We start from the raw sequence: 16,677 nt of genomic DNA, 5'->3' as shown, positions 1-16,677 counted from the left end.
TCACCTGCGAGTTGGGCTCTGCTGGGGTGGGATGTTTCGGACAATGGATGAACAATAAAAGCACAGGCTGTGAGGCTTCTGAGCCTGAAAGAGAAGGTCAAGGTCAAAGCACCTTGCCTTCTCTACCCTCTTTGTCTTGCTCTGCCTCCCTCACCCTCCCTGAAGCCTGTCTCCTACTCTTCAAACATTTCTTAATAATCTGTAATTTCGTGAAAGGGATAAAGGATAAGAGGAACCCAGAAGGTAACTGGATTTACATATGAATGTCGAGTTTTCATTTTAATTTTGACAAAGTGTAAAGGTTGCTAATAAAAGCATCATTACTGCCTCCCCCGTCTCTTTGATGGACTGTGGAACAGATTGCTGAGATATGGAGACAGATCCAGGGGTCACCAGGTTTACCAGGAGCTATCGTTCATCCTTTAACAAAAAACAAAACATCATGACAAATTTTTTTTAAAAAAAAAAAAGGATTCAAAAAAAGAAATGACATTATTTTCAAGGAAGTTATGGCCATTGTGAGTACTTCACAGAGGGACCGAATCCACCGCCGGCTTCGGGGAGGGGTCTGTGTTCACCGAAACTTGTGGATGGTATTGCGGCTGGGTCCTTAGGGCCACCAAGAATCTGTGGCTCCTTTTAACAAAGAGGCCTTGGAGGTGGGCAGAGCGGGGGCGCTGAGTTGCCTTGAGGTATAGGCTTCAGTCTGGGCTTTTCCCAAAGCCAGTATTGACTGAGGAGCTAGAATCCACACAGTGTGGGGCGTGGAGGTTCCGGCCCAGGGAAACTCCCGGGTGTGGCCGCTCCGAGACCACCTCTTTCCGGCGTGAAACAGAGGGAGGTCTGATACTGGGAGAAAAGGGGAAGCCAAGGAGCTGACCTCGGGTCCTACTGCTTGGATTTGGAGGTCGTGTGGTGCCGTGGAAGGAGCCTGGATCAGTCTTCCACCTGCCGCCAGCTTGCTGGGCGACCTTGGGCAAGTCCCGTCTCCCTTCCGGGTCCCGGTTTCTACACGGGGTGAGGCCAGTGGCTTTCCACATGTGCTGGGTGGAGCCCCAGATGTTCTGCGGAGGGACGCGGGTATCCCCGTGGGGGCCACACACAGGCAGCTGTCTCTGCACACTCTCATGCGGCCGGAATAGCTGTGCTCTCCATGATTCTGTGCAGGGCTTCCTTTGGAGAAAGGGTTTTGTGGATTCAAAGAAACACTGACTAGCAGTGAGTGGTTGGACGATCTCTGAAGACCCTTCCCGTGTTGCGAGTCTCTGCTCTTACTTAATAATTGGACCCTCTGCACCAGTAGGTGAAGCTTCCCGTGCCATATCTGGGCGGTGTGTGTGTGTGTGTGTGTGTGTGTTTTTTAAAATTACAGGTTTTTTTTTTTTTTTCCTGCTTGCTCTTATTAATATTTCAGGGCGGTTTTGTCTTTGTTTTTATCTAATCTTCTAGGGGCGATGGTTCTGCAGCGTTGGGGCCGTATATTGTGCTCACCAATTCCAATTTGAAGGCATACAGTTTCTTTGCGTTTTCTTTTGTTCCAGCTGTGCTTGGCCTAGATCTTTGGCTCTGTTGACGGGGAGTCTGAAGGGTGGAACGTCCAGTGGCCAACAGCTTTCCCTGTTGTCGTGTTTGGATGTCGCCTTCTAAAAATGTTTCTCTTCTGATCACCCCTAAAATACAGATAGGTCCGTGAGAAGTCGTGCAGTCTCTCTTGATCTCTTTATGTGGGGAAACTGAGGCACCGAGTGGTGAAGTGACCAGCCACCAAAGCACACACTTCAACGCTGTTCTGGTTCTCCCGAGCCCTTCGTCTCTCCTTTTATTGATCTGTGACTACTTACTCCCTGTGGCAGCTTAATATACCTCTGACAATTCCTTATATAAAGTAAATAATCTCTCTGTGTGGAGAAGGGTCACCCTTTAATTGTGTGTTGAAGCTTACACGCTAATTATATTGTGAGTCAGCCTGGTAGAACACAGCTAGCTCACAACCCCTTGCATTTACATCCATCATTTCTTTTATTGACAAGAGCCCGGGCTAGCAATCAAGAAGCCTGTGTTTTAGAAAGGCATATATCTGTATCTGCTTGATGCAAGCCATAGCTTCTTTTGATTAATGCTTTTTTTTCTTGATTATAAAAGCAAATAGACACTCATTATGAAAAAAATTGGAAAACACGGCAGAGATCAAGAAGCTGACAATTATCCCCCACTGATGGAAAACGCACGATTTCTGTAGATCATTGTAGTTACTTTGCCAAGTGTATAGGCGGTCCTGACATTACTGACTACCAGTTTTAATAGGCTTACCATTTTGTCTCGAACATTTTGCTGCCATCTTTCCCGGCTAAGTGCCAGCTGTAATGGCCGCCTGTCCAAGGAGGCAGTGACTCGCCGAGAGACAGAAAGACCCCCACCAGCTGTGTGTACAAGCCGAGGCCGCACGACTCCTGTGTAGGGACATCAAGAGGATTCATGGGGCTGAGGGAGGGTTGGGGCAGGTGCCTGGATGTGCCTCGCTGGCCGCCGCATCTCCCAGGGCTCACACAGCTCTGCCACTGTCCCCGCCTAAAGAAGATAGGTCTTGCCTATCAGATGGAAGAAAATAACATTCATTCTCCCACTTCTCAAAGGCAATGAGAGAATCAGATGGGATTCTGTAGGTGTGACTAGAAAGCACTCAGAGCCCCTCAAAAGTAATCTCTAGATGACCTGTCTTAGGATGGGGCGTGTTGAATCCAGTCCTCTAAACCTCCAGCACTTACCGCCTGGCATTTTTGTTCCTACTCACGGGTCCTGCCCGGATCCTGATTGCGTCTGAGATGGATGAAGTAGCCTCCCCAAAGAAGAGGGTTGGCATTGACCAGGCATAGGACTTTCCCATCCCTGTGACACTTCTGCCAGGTGGAATGATCACCCTGTGACTGATGAATGACTGAGGCTGGCAGGTGAAGGACCTGGCCCAGAGGCCCCCACCCCCACCCCCACTGCAGATGCCAGTGGAGCTGAGATCTAAACCCGTATCTGTGCAGCTCCAAACTGTCCCGTGGTCTCTGAGACATTAGCAGGTGTCAGTGCCCGGCTCTGAATTCCGGAACACGCGGGGCTCACACCAAGGTGATGAACAACGACCTTACCACTAACTTTTCCTTCAACTTTGCTCACGGGTTACTACTTAGATCACTAACCTCCAGGGACCACCTTCTTACCGGGGCATGGGTGGGGGACAGTCACAAGGTGTACATTTGGGCCTGTGGTGGCTTTGCCGGGCGGGGGAAGGAGGAGGAGACGGCTGCACCGTGTCTAGTCTGCACTTGGATTTGAACCACACCTGCCGTCCCAGGGACCCTGGGGATAATACCTTAGGGGTGCACAAATGCCTCAGGCTGGGGGAGCAAGGCACGGCCGCTCTGAGGTTCAGGTGATGAATGTGCAGGGGATGAGGTGACACCCAGGTTCCGGCTCCCGTCCTCCCACGCTGGCCGCTGAGCGGCCGGAGGTGTCTCCGTGTGGGAAGCAGCCCTGGGCGGCAGAGGCCCGCGTCTTGTTGTCTCCCACTCAGGAGGGACGGCCGGCCTGGGCACCCGCCCCATGGACAGGTGCCTCTCCCCAAGGCATGGGCGGCGGGGACAGCTCTTGGGTGGGACTCAGGAGGCTGGGTTCACATTCCCGCTTTGTCACTCTCTGTCTCTGTGGGTCTGGGCGGGGTTTCTTTCCCCTCCTCATGGGCCAGTCGGGCGCCCCGATCTGCAACCAGGAGATCTGCCGGGGGAGTCCGTGGGGGCCATGACATGCCTTGTGAACCCCGGGGCTGGCCTGCAGGTGCCTAATGGTGTCCCTCCTGGTCCTCTTGGCTCCTGCCAGAGGGAAGACACACACACACACACACACACACACACACACACACACGTGTGCACCATATGCACCATACACGCATCACATGCGTCACACACACACCACACCCTAACACATGCACATACCACAGACCTCAACACACACACACACACACACACACACACACACACACACCACACATACCCCAAACCTACCTCTCTGATGCACACACCTACCTCTCACTCTTCATGCTTTCCAACTTTCATGCTTTCCAACCTCAGCCTGTATGGAATCTTCTGTTGGAATACCCTCTCATCCTTCAAAGGCTGCTCAGTTTTCAATGCTACTTCCTCCACGAAGCCTCCCTGGGTTGTCGGCTGCACTTGGAGTCGTGGACTGAAGTTTGGACTGGGCATCGGGACTTGGGGCTCCTGGTTCTGCCTCTGCTCCCTCTGTGATGCTAGGTGAGCTGCTTCCTTTACACTCAGCTTCTCATTGCTCATGTTCACTCCGCCGTTCGCTCATCCACTCACACACCCCCTCAGGGCCCTGCGGTCTGAACGAGATGTCTATACCCAGGGACACAGGAGCAGGAAGGCAGCCCCCGTCCACTGGGGGTGGATGGATGCACATCTGGGGAGCACTGCAGCCCCAGAACTCACCAGTTACCCCGGGACGCCTGTCTCCTCTGTGCTGTGTCCCTACCCCTGGGGCCAGCCTTGAACATCCCCAAATTTCTGGATTTGATCATAATAGCCCATTTGGAAACATTTGGCCACCAGGGCCGCTTGGTGTGTTGGGTCTGAAGCAATGGAGGGATTAGATCCACACGTTTACTTGGAGGGTGTGTGGCTGTGTGTGTTTACTCTTCACAGTGCAAGTAACAAGTTCAATATTAATCTCCATTTCCAGGGAAATAATTAGTGTTAAGTGAACTGTGATTTCTATCTCTAGTTATTTCTCATGTGCTAATTTAAGCAGCAAGGAACATGTTCTGTGTTGGCTGGATCCAGGACGGCAGAGACATATTCCAACATGGGAAGACGGGGGGTGGGGGGGGGGAGGGGGAAGCAGACCACCCATTTAACAGGGGATTGAATTCCAGCATGCCAAGAGTCTCCAGCTGTGGGGAAAATTGTCCTTCCTGTCACAGGCCCCTCTAAGTGGGACCGGCCCACCCATGCACTTGTGTACTGGAGCTCAGAAAAGAAAAAGGAATAGAAAAAGAAAGAAAAAGAAAAAGCCCAGCTTTGGGCATGACCTCGTGCCTCTGGAATCTGTAGTCGTCTTTGCCCACACTCTCTGGCTCTGACTTTCTCTCCTGGCCCTCCAGCCCCGCTCGACTCCAAACCTTGGAAATGAATCTTGTCTCCTGCATCCCAGGCTGGAAACAGGCCAGGGACCCACCCTCCTGCCTTGATCTCTGTCTTCCCTCCAGCGCATGTCTTTGCCGTACTTTCTTGATTAGGCTCAGAGGAATGGCCAGCCAGTGCACGAGCCCCGGGAGCCCCGATTCCATCCCCACCAATGGCAAGCATGGGCATGTGTTGCTGGTTGTCTATGTGCTAAGGGCTTCAGGTGGGTGGTGTCCCCCGATCCTCGTTCATCACTATGTGACAGATGAGGAAACCGAGTCTCTGAGAGGTTGACTTGGCCCAGCAAGTGGGAAGGCCAGGGGTTGTCATTTGAGGTCCGCGTGGCTCTGAACTTCCTGCTGTGAATCATCATATTTGGACTGGATGCAAGTCAAGGCAGTTTCTGGTGGGGGCCCAATGTGGGCCCTGGGGAGCTCATGTGGGGGGAGGTCTCTCAACCTCAGAACCCACAGTGGGAAGTAAAGCAGGACCCATGAGTAGGCGCTCAGGCATCCTTTCACCCACAAATGCATCCCCATCTCTGGCACAGGGACCAATTCTTTCACTTTTTAAAACCCGACCTTTCTCGCTGGTGACGCACAGGAACAGCAGGGCCCCTTTGGCTGAGTTGTTGTGAGCGTCACGTGGCCGGGGGTGCGTGACCAGCCGAGCGCCGTGTTCTCCTGTGAGAGCTGCTGTCGCTCCGATGCATGTATTCGTTCATTTGTTCACCCAGAAGCCATGAGGGAAGAAGGGGGCTCAACCTTAAGAAGCTGTTGCTTGTGTTGGAGGAAATGGCTGTGTGGATGCTGGTGTGGTGAGTGGAACGACGGGAATGAGAATGAGGAACCCTGGGTGGGGCTCAGCTAACTCGGGAGGTCCAAGCAGCTGCCGGGGGCGGGGCGGTGGTTTGCTCTGTTGAACAAGAGAAGGGATGGCATTTCTGGAAGGAGGAACCACCTGAATGAGTGTGTGGAAGAGGGAGGCAACATGGCGTCTTTGAGTGATGACACCATGTCTCGGTGGGTGGAAGCTGGAGCCTCCCTGCCAAGTTCTTACGCACGGTTTCCCGTTTCTCCTGTAAAGGCTCCCGGTGGATGATTCCGGGTGAGTGTGAAGGGTCCCACTCTTTCTTTTGCATCCCCCTGGTTCTTACTTCTGTGGGGAGGGCACTTCTGCTGCCCCTTCCCCCCACCCCCTCTCTCGTGGAGGAAACGTCACTCTGACTGGTCCATGCTTTACTACCTGGCAGACCCGTGCTGTGTGAACAGACACTGCCCCTGTTTTTAAAAAAGTAAATCTTTTTTTCTACTGGTAAATGCAACACAGCATCAAATTTACCACAGCAACCAATTCTGTGTGGACAATTCAATGGCATTAAGCACATTCACACTGTTGTGAAACCAATGCCACCATCCATCCCCGGAACGGTTTCCTTCGTCATAAACAGAGGCAATAGGCTTATTAAGGGGCGCCTGGGTGGCTCAGTCGGTTAAGCGTCCGACTTCAGCTCAGGTCACCATCTCGCGGCCCGTGAGTTCGAGCCCCGCGTCGGGCTCTGGGCTGACCGCTCAGAGCCTGGAGCCTGTTTCCGATTCTGTGTCTCCCTCTCTCTCTGCCCCTCCCCCGTTCATGCTCTGTCTCTCTCTGTCCCAAAAATAAATAAACGTTAAAAAAAAAAATAACCCCATAACTTCCCACCCCCCTCCCCCAGCCATCCTCCTTTCTGTTCTCTGTGAATTTATCTATTCTAGATGCCCACGGAAGTGGGACCAGACAGCATTTTTTTCATGTGTGTGCCTCATTTCACTCAGCGTAATGTTTTCGAGGATAATCGTGTTGCAGTGTGACAGAATTTCCTTCCCTTTTCAAGGCTGAAGAGTTTTCCAGTGTGTGGATATCCCACATTTTGCGAATCGAGTCGTCCATCCACGGACATTTGGACCGTTTCTGCCTTTTGGTGACCATGAGCAGTGCGATCAGGAACACGGACGTGCAAATCCCCATTTGATTCCCTGATGTCGGTTCTCTTGGGTGTGCGCCTAGGAGCAGACCTGCTGGGTCGAATGGTGATTCTATGTGTAACTTCCCAGGGGACCGCCACCTGTGTCCACAGTGGCCGTGCCCCCCTTCCCCCTGGATTCTGGCTTCTCAGCACCTGTCTTGAGCAGTAAGTCAGGCCACATCCGGCTGTGTGGACGCAGGCACCTCCGTGGTGTGGGTGAGTCAGAGGTGTCTTTGAACCGTTCACGTGGGTCAAGTTCATGATGATTGTATGACTCAGGGGCCACCGTGAGGAGACTGGTTGGTGCTCAGAGAGGCTGAGTGACTTTCCCGACATCACAAAGCAAGCGCGCGACAGCACGAAGCTTTCAGCTCTGATCTCCTGGACTCCCGAGTCCTCTGGCTCTTCAGGTTCTGCTCCCCTGTTGCCCTTGGGCTCCACCACCTTGACGGCACGCCTGCACCGGCCCCTTCTGTCTCGCGACGGCACCGTGGGGCTGCAGCGGGAGCCGTGGCCACACCTCCACCCCCTCTGTGGCCTCAGTGCCGTCCAGGGTCCAGGGCCCTTATGGGAGCAGGTCAGTAGTGGGTGCTCCCTGGAGAGCCGCATGCAGGGAGGGGGCAAGGAAGCACACGAACTGTCTCCTGGCTTCAGGGAAGCTCCCGGCACAGAGGAACAGCACAAGTGTGGAATCCGGTCCAGAGAAGACCCCGTCCGGGAGCTGGGGGCGTTGAGTTCTGGCTCTGTATCTGCCTCCAGCAGTGGGGACTCCAGCTGGACTCTTCCCTCTAGGCCTCAGGTTTCTCATCCACAAAATGGGACCCTTCCGCAGCCTGGCTGCTTAGAGTTCTTTGTCCCAGTAGACGGTGTCACAAGCACGAGAGGCCCGTCAGCCTTGGGCCCGGAGTCCCTCGGCACCGCTGTCCCTGCCCAGGAGAGGCGACGGTGGGGAATCAGGACACGTGGAGACTAGCGTGCACACGGGGGCCTGCACGGCTTCAGGTCCTCCGGTGCGCCTGCTAGGGCTTTGTCTGCGCCCCCGGGTCCCCTGGGCTCTGCATGCCCCGGGCGTCAAGGGCATCCCCGTCGTGCAGAGTCTGCCTGCGGACGCCCCGGAAACAGGCTGTCCTGGGCTCCTCTCCCGCTGGCTCTGACACCCCCGTGGAGCCCTCTCACACCGCCTGGCCGGTGTCGACCCCACGGGCATGGTTTTCTGATTCTGTTGTTTGTGTCCCTGAAAGGAAGGAGAACTGATTGTGGATGGCGGGTGTGGTGGCGGGTGGGTCAGATGTCACCATTTATGGCCAAATGCTTTCAGATCAGCAAGACCCAAAGGAAACTCATCCGAGTGTTTGGCTTTTCATTTTCTGGAAGGGTGTGTGTGTGTGTGTGTGTGTGTGTGGCTGAGTGTGTGTGTGGCAGGCAGAATAACAGCCCCACACAGCCCACACTGTAGTCCTGGCCCCGGTGACGCTGTCCCGCACTCCTGGCGAAGGGGAAGGAAGACGGTGGGTGGAGCTGAGGTCCCCACAGGGGACCTTAGTCACAAGGGCACTAGCGGCACACGAGGCAGGAGAGGAGGTGGAGGACGCAGAGACAGGCACCCGGCCGGCCTGCTGGCGTGGAGGGCGGAGGGCAGGCTGAGAGCCCAGGAACGCGGGGGCCTCCGGGGACCGGAGGGGACAGAGACCGGTCCCTGCTAGAGGCTCCAGGAGGCGCGCGGGCCCCGCGGACCCCTGACGTTGGCCTGGAGAGACCCGTGCCGGACTCCCGGCTTCCAGAACTGCAAGAGAATAGATTTGTGTTGGATGAAGTCGCAAAGTTTGTGGCAATTTGTTACAACAGGACTAGGAAACTCAGACAGCGAGCGCGTGAGGGAGCGTATGTGGCCGGCTCAGTGCTTCTGAATGAGCGGGGATGTGTGGCGCGGGTGTGCATGGGTGAGTGTGAAGGAACGTGTGTGTGCGTGTGTGTGTGCATGGTTCTTCCAGGGGAAATGTCTGATTCTTGATTCTTTCCTACTCCAATCATTACAACGCCTCCTACTAAGAGCCCCTGGATGGCTGTGCTGACCTTGGGGTTCCTCTGTCGGCACCTGACTTTCCCTTCCCATCACAGAGTTGTCTGCCCTGGACGGCTCCTGGCCCAGGACGTGGAAAGGAATTGCACTGCATTTCAATTTCAGAGTCCTGAGGCTCTGCTGGTTTGGGCTGCTTCTCTGCACTTTGGAATCTCGGGATTCAATGCTACATGGATGTCTGAGCTCCAGAGGCTCAGCTTGGAGCTTTCTGGAAGGACTTGAGGGCGCTCCCAGCACCTACCCTGCGAAAACAGGGCTGATACTCAGCTTTTGGCCAGAGGCACCTTTTGCCCTGGCTGCTAAAATACCCAAATACTTCCCAACAAAACCAGTTGGTGAGTAGACACTCTCCGAAGCCCCTGAAGCCTTCCCTGCCCTCCTCAGGCTCCTCACCCGGCTCCAGTGTCCAGCCACCCAAGGGCATCTCTGGGGCTCTGCTTCTGCCCCAGGGCCACCGTCCCTTCTGGTCAGCATGGTGCCTGTTGAACATTTTTCACATTACCCCTGATGGTCAGGACCCGTGTTGAGCCACAGTTAAATCCTGCATGTTACGTAGACAGGAGCGGAGTTGTGATTTTTTGCATTTTCTGGGCTCCCTTCCTGAGAACATCCACGAGGACCCACAGTTGGACAGCTGGAGGTCTGCAACAGGCTGAAAGGGGGCCCCCAGTGATATCCAGGTCCTACCGTCCCGAGCCTGTGAGTGCTGCTTATGTGGCCAGGCGTAATTTGCAGATGTGATTAAGTTACTGGTCTTGAGATGGGGAGACGATCCTAGATTATTTGTGTGGCTCTAGATGTAGCCACGAGCATCCCAACGGAGGGAGATGGCAGTAGGGGGAGATCTGACTACAGAAGAGGTCATCGGACAGATGGTAACAGGAGCTCAAGTTCGGGAAGACACACGGACGGGGGGGGCGGTGCGGGAGCCAAGGGATGCAGGTGCTTCGTTGGGATGGCCGCTGGGGTGTGATAGGGGGTCTGTAAGGGTGCACTCCCGGCACACGGGGGTCTGTGTGGCAGGCTTCGGCTGAGCTGTGACTTAGCTATTTCGCTGGAACAAGAAATAGCTGACATAGAGCCATACACTGGGACTCAGGAGGCAGAGTTAAACTCTGGTTCTGCGCTAGTTTGATCCGCGGGCTCCGTGGCCGACCACATTCCTTTGTCACCGTGTCCCCAAACCTTCCTTATCAGGTGGGGAGCCACACCTGCAAAGCTGGGTGACGATCGTTGCCCGATGTGTTCAGGTCACCACGGTGGAAGTAGCTGGAGCCCCCAGTGACAGAGTACCTTCTACATACCCCACCCTTGGACTTTACAAGGTCATCTACCCATTGACTCGTGGGAATGGCTTTTATGGAAGGCTCTCTTTGCATCAGGCATGATAGGAAACCCTGAGGACACAGGGTGGAGGGAGGCTGGTTCCTTCCCTGCCTTCTTGGAATTGCTTTTATGAACCCGGCCTCCCAACCACCTCTCTATGTTGGAAAGGACTGACTTTTTTTTTCTATTTTTCTTGTCAAGAAAGTAAATCTTGGAGAAGTCATTGTATCGAAACTGACAGCACTTTTAAGTGTTACAACCACAATTTTGATGGAGGCTCTGTTTGAATGCAAAGCGTGTGGACTTTCTATGATGCCTCAGGTGCTCAACACATTGAAGAGAAGCTCGCTTTCCAGAAGTAGAAGAAGATTCTTTTACCTTTTTTACTTTTTAGAAGTTATTTTAATATGCAGAAGAACTGAGGGAGGAGACTTAAAGGGGTATTTGCACCCCTATGTTTAAGTAGCATTGGTCAAAACCAAAAAGGTGAAGCAACCCAGGGATCCGTCAGTGGGTGGATAGAAAACAAGATGTGCTGTTTACATACAGCGGAATATTATTTAACTATGAGTGAATCTTTTCTTTAAAGAATGAATCCTTGGGGCGCCTGGGTGGCGCAGTCGGTTAGGCGTCCGACTTCAGCCAGGTCACGATCTCGTGGTCCGTGAGTTCGAGCCCCGCATCGGGCTCTGGGCTGATGGCTCGGAGCCTGGAGCCTGTTTCCGATTCTGTGTCTCCCTCTCTCTCTGCCCCTCCCCCCTTCATGCTCTGTCTCTCTCTGTCCCAAAAATAAATAAAAACGTTGAAAAAAAAATTAAAGAATGAATCCTTAAAATATTACGTTGAGTGAAATAAGCCACCCGCCACAGAATAAATGTACGAATCTACTTATATGAGGTTCCCAGAGGAGTCAAACTCACAGAGGCAGGAGATGGAATGGGGGGGGGGGTTGGTGCCAGGAGTGGAAGGGACATGGAAGAGGGAGGTGGAGTTTCATGGGGACAGAGTTTCAGTTTTGCAAGATGAAAGCAGTCCCGGGGAGAGATGGTGGGGAGGGCTACATGATCATGTGGACATACCTCACGCATCGGAAAGGTGTATTTAAAGATGGTCTAGATGTAAACAAGGGCACCTGGGTGGCTCAGTTGGGGGAGAGTCCCACATCGGCTCAGGTCATGATCTCACGGTTCGTGAGTTCGAGCCCCGCGTCGGGCTCGGTGCTGACAGCTCGGAGCCTGGAGTTGCTTCAGATCCTCTGTCCGCCTCTCTCTGCCCCTCCCTCGCTCGTGTGCATGCTCTCTCTCTCTCTCTCTCTCAAAAATAAACACACATTTAAAAAATGAAATAAAAAGATAAACAAAATTTAAAAAACTATTTTAAAGGAATGTTCGGGGCATAGTTTGACGTTTTGCTTTTGGACGTGTCGCGGGGTGAATTTTAAGAGTAAACCACAGAGGCCCTTATCACAAAGCAGCAGGCTTCATGTTCCGAGCATCCCTGGAGAAATGGATCACTTGACAGATGATTACAAACATACAAAACAGACAAACAAAAAAAAAATCCCCCAGATGGCATTGATACTTAATACGTGCAGGCTTCTGAACCACATACGGAAATAGGAAATAATAGTGTGTTGGAGAAAGCGTGCCATGTTAGACCAGGGGAGTCAGATGCTAGGTTGGGAGGTTGAGATATGGCAGTTCCCTTCCTACCCACAGCTACCCGTGCAGGTGGGTTGTTATCATTTGTGGCTACATGCATGGGGGCTCTAGAGAGAGGAACGACCCACCCAGGGGCTCAGAGGTGGCCCTTGTCTTTCCACTTGGCCTCTTTCCAGTGGAGTCATGTGGGTGAGTGTGTCCATACACGCTTGTGAGTGCACAGTTTTATTCCTACATACAGTCTGTGGGTCTGCCACCGGCTAACACGGCCCCAATAGATGGTGATCAAGGGCCAAAATCCCCCTTGGGAACCGAAGAGCCCTGGGGGACGTCCCCACCCACACATCTCTCTCTCTTTCTCTCTCTCTCTCCTCTGCAAGGGATGCCAGGGCCGATGGGAGGCAGGGTCTGTGCTCCTGGGCGGGTTTACCTGGTCGCCCAGGACAACAGACTTGCAGGCAGCCAAAGAGATCCTCAAGTAGCGGACTGTGACTGTCAACATCAAAGTGGGAATGCCACTCCTTGATCCGGACGTGGCCGTACCTGCCAGGGCAGAGCCGCGGATATGACCACCCCGGGAATTCAAAGGCGTTCTTAGAGCAAGCGGGGAGATGCACACACACACACACGCACACACATGCAGCCCAAATGCAAGCCCTCCTCCTACTTTCAAATGAAAATAAAAGTCTAGACATCCTTCCTTCCCAATTCTTCACTGACCTAATTATTCAGATCTGTGCTTTCTTTTGGTCTTTTCAAAGAACGAGAAGAATGGTTAATTTCACTTAATGGAATAATTGAATGTCATAATTGTTTTTTACATTTCAGCACGAATGTTTGAGTTAAGCTGCACACTCTCTCTCTCCCCGTCTAGAGCTCTTAATAACCAGGCTGCTCAAAGGGGCCTTTCTCTTCCCTCTTTTTGTTTCCTAACTGGACTGTCTGGGCCGGCTCCTGGCAGCCGCCGAGGTTTGGGAGGGGTCGGTGGGGGGGGGGGGAGTGGCGGCTAATGAATGTTTTGGTCTTGGATGGTCTGATCTCTCTCTAAGTCATCATTTGTCGGGCATGAGAGGTACCCTGAACCGGAGGGTGAACACGCCGTTTCATTCTCTCTCGCTCTCTCCTTCCCTCTCCCTCTCCCTCTCCCTCTCCTTTCCCGTTTTGGCCTAGAAGGGTAACACGATGCTGGGCCCAAGCATCACCATCCTCCACATGGCTTTTTGTCATTTCATTTGATTCTCTCCATGGCCAGAATGACACCACTGGGCTCATTCCTTTATTCAGTCATTCGCAGACCACAGTTTGAGAGGTTGCGACGTACACAGGCTTCTAGGTGGGGGGGGGGGGGGGGGGTCTAGCAAACACAGCATTCCGGTGGAAGAGGCAGTCAAAAAACACGCATGCACAGGGAGTGGTAGTTTTGGTTAGAGGTAAATTTTGCAAAGATAGTAAAACAGGGTGAGGGGATCGAGTGTTACCGTATCACCGTAAGGGGAGAGGGTGGTTGGCGTGACAAAGGAGTGTCAGGGGATGGCTCGTTGAAGATTATCTGAGAAGAGAGGAGAAGTTGTGGAGGGTGGGAGGAGCTAGGGAAAAGAGCAATGCAGATAGTGGGGAGGGGGCAGCTGGTGCAAAGGCCCCGGGGTGGGCGGGGCATTAAGGAGACAAGGGTGTTGGGGCAGAGCCCGAAAAAGGCCCAACGGTCACAGCTGGGATTGGAGAAAGAGCGTGGGCTTGAGTCGTACAGGACTGTGTAAGCCACACTATGGAATTGGATTTCGACTCAAGAGAGTGGTTCTTCGTAAGCAAAGAAATAAAACGATAAACGTCCCGCTTGCTTCTGTGGGGAGAGGACACGATGGGAATGACAGAGGTCGGTTAGGCAGCTGCTACATTCCTTTCAGGAAGGTTTCTGGCGGTTTGAACAAAGCGGACGGGCGAAGATGGTCCTAAGCCATCACTTCCAGAAATATTTCAGAGTAGATCCGACGGGATTTAGCAATGGATCGTGTGTGTGTGTGTCAGAGAATAAGAAAGGGAAAAGCTTCATAGGTTTATGGTCGAAGTGAGCGGTGTTATCAATTAGGATCCGAGAGACCAGTAGATGAGTCGGTGAGAGACAGGTCATGTCGTGGAAACACGCCCCGACCCCTGCATCTCGATGCATTAGTAGAACCAGAGTGTCTGTTTTTGTTCACGGCACGTGCCCAGCGCCAGTGGGCACAAAGCCACCACCTTATAGCTGCGCTGTGTGGAGCTGTGGCCCTCCTCAGTCACGGCCGCAGGGCCAAGGAGAGGGCGGGGAAGCAGTCCCTTCTCTCCTGAGCTCCAGCTGAGAAGATGCCCACGATCCCGGCCCCCCTCCAGAGCTGCCCCCCGACCCCCGCCTGACTGCAGGGGCCTGGAAAAGGGAGACAAGCTGTAGCAAGAGGCAGAGGTGACCCAGGGCTCACTGATCTCCGGCAATGTCACCAGAGCGAGAGAGGAGCATGTCGGGGCCCGGACACGAAGCGTTGGGCCTTGGGCATGTCAGATGTTCAGTGTCCGAGGGGACAAGTGGATGGGGGTAGGAGGGCTTGGCCTCAGGGACAGAGGCTGAGGCTGGACATAGAGAGTTGCCATAAATATCTTTGATTCTGGTCCAGGCCCTGATTCTGCATTTTGAATCCAGAGGTGACAAGCACACAGCTCTTGCCCTCCAGGGATTTGTTCAAAGGCCACGTGACGTTCACATCAATATCTGCTTCAGTACCTCCTCGGTGCTTCCGGGAGAGGTCACCTGTGTCCCACGCTGCCATCACGGCCTTGCGACGACACCCCTACAGCAATCATTCCTTCAGGCGACGGATATTTACTAAGCACCTACTGCATACACAACACTTCCATGAGTTCACGAACATTCTACACACTGCTGCTCTCTGAGCACTTGTTAACGCTGACGTTTCCTTCGTGTGGCCTTGGCCTCCCCCTCTGCCTGGAAAACTCCTAGGCACACGTCAGTGCCCATCTCAGTAGCACTGCCATCGGGAAGCCTCTGCTCACACCCCACTCATCTCCCCAGAAAAACCCAGCCCTTTGTTTCCTCCGGGACACTTGGTGCCACTCCTTGCTGGGGCTCTCACCTCACAGCATCTCCATTATTGCCCTGTTGGGCTCCCCACGAGTCTCGGAAAGGCACAAGGGGTGTCTCCTTCACTCACTGACAAACACTTAGCAAAGGAAGCCATGCTGCATCATTTGGAGGCCCGGCAGGGGGACCGGACCCCAGTGTCGTGTGCATTACCGCGTCCAGCACGGGGCTGAGTGGGAGCCTGGCTATAACGTCCTCCTATGAGGCCCCCTTCTTTGTGCTCTACCCGATGCTTTTACTTCCCCAAAGCTGCTGACTCCTTCTAAAGTGCAGACAAAATCATGTCAGTTTTCTTGTCAGGTTCTCTCAGCGGCTTCCCTGCTGGCTCAGGGTCATTGCCAGAGCCCTTGCACAGCCCCCGGTGCTGCTCTGACCCTTTCTCCGCCTCTCTCTGCCTTCCTCACACCACTTGGCCCTGCCAGACTCCTTGCCTTTCCTTGGACTCTCCAAACATTCTCAGAGCCTCTGCGCTCACCCTGGCACCTGCCTGGGATCTCTCCCCAGATGCTCGCGGGGGCATCCCTGGCTTTTTCCAGCTGCTCTTCATGCATGGTGCAGCTCGTGCCCGCTCTGTGTCCAATGATGAACACGCATGAATGTCCAATGAGCGTGTGCCCGGCACTCAGCTATGAGTGGAGCTGTTCCTTTCGTGGCCATCTGTACACCATGGGGCATGACGGGTTGTGGAGGCGGACGGGCGGGCGTCCCGACATGTTCCTCCTTTCCCTCCCTCGTGCAACGGGACATCTGCAGCTTAGGATGTGATATGCCAAGCATTGGACTCAGTGGCTTGGGCCGTGGAGACCGGGGAGAGCAAAGCGAAGATAGGAGCCCCCCTGTGCTGCCTGGAGACCACCAGGCCTCCAGGTCTGCCTCATGGTGGTTCTTCATATGCAGCGACCGTCCCTTCTTCTCAACTTCCGTTGGGCTCTCTCTTCCCCTCTCTGGTCGAGCTGACCACCTCTCACATCTCACAGAGGAGCCGGGGCCAGGCCTGTCTGTGAGACAGCCCTCACTGGGTTAGAAACTCCTAATGGCCGGGATCATGTCTGGACCTCCTGAACCACGGTGCCCAGCTCAGGACCTGGCACCAAGGACACAGGGACCGTGTATGTGTTCAGTGCATGCATGCACAAAGCAGCCTTCACTCTTCCGGCAGCGGGGTTTCTGGCTTGAGTGAGCAGAGCTATTTCCCCAGATGGTCAAACTGAGACCCAGTGAGCAGATTCTTGATCCGCCAAAAGTCCAGAGTAACCCAGCTGTGTGGACACCCTTCCACCCACCTC

Source organism: Herpailurus yagouaroundi, unplaced genomic scaffold, assembly GCF_014898765.1.
Source record: "Herpailurus yagouaroundi ecotype Mexico unplaced genomic scaffold, PumYag 141, whole genome shotgun sequence".
Lineage (NCBI taxonomy): Eukaryota > Metazoa > Chordata > Mammalia > Carnivora > Felidae > Herpailurus > Herpailurus yagouaroundi.
The sequence above is the reverse complement of the archived record's forward strand: the minus strand, read 5'-3'. Positions refer to the sequence as shown.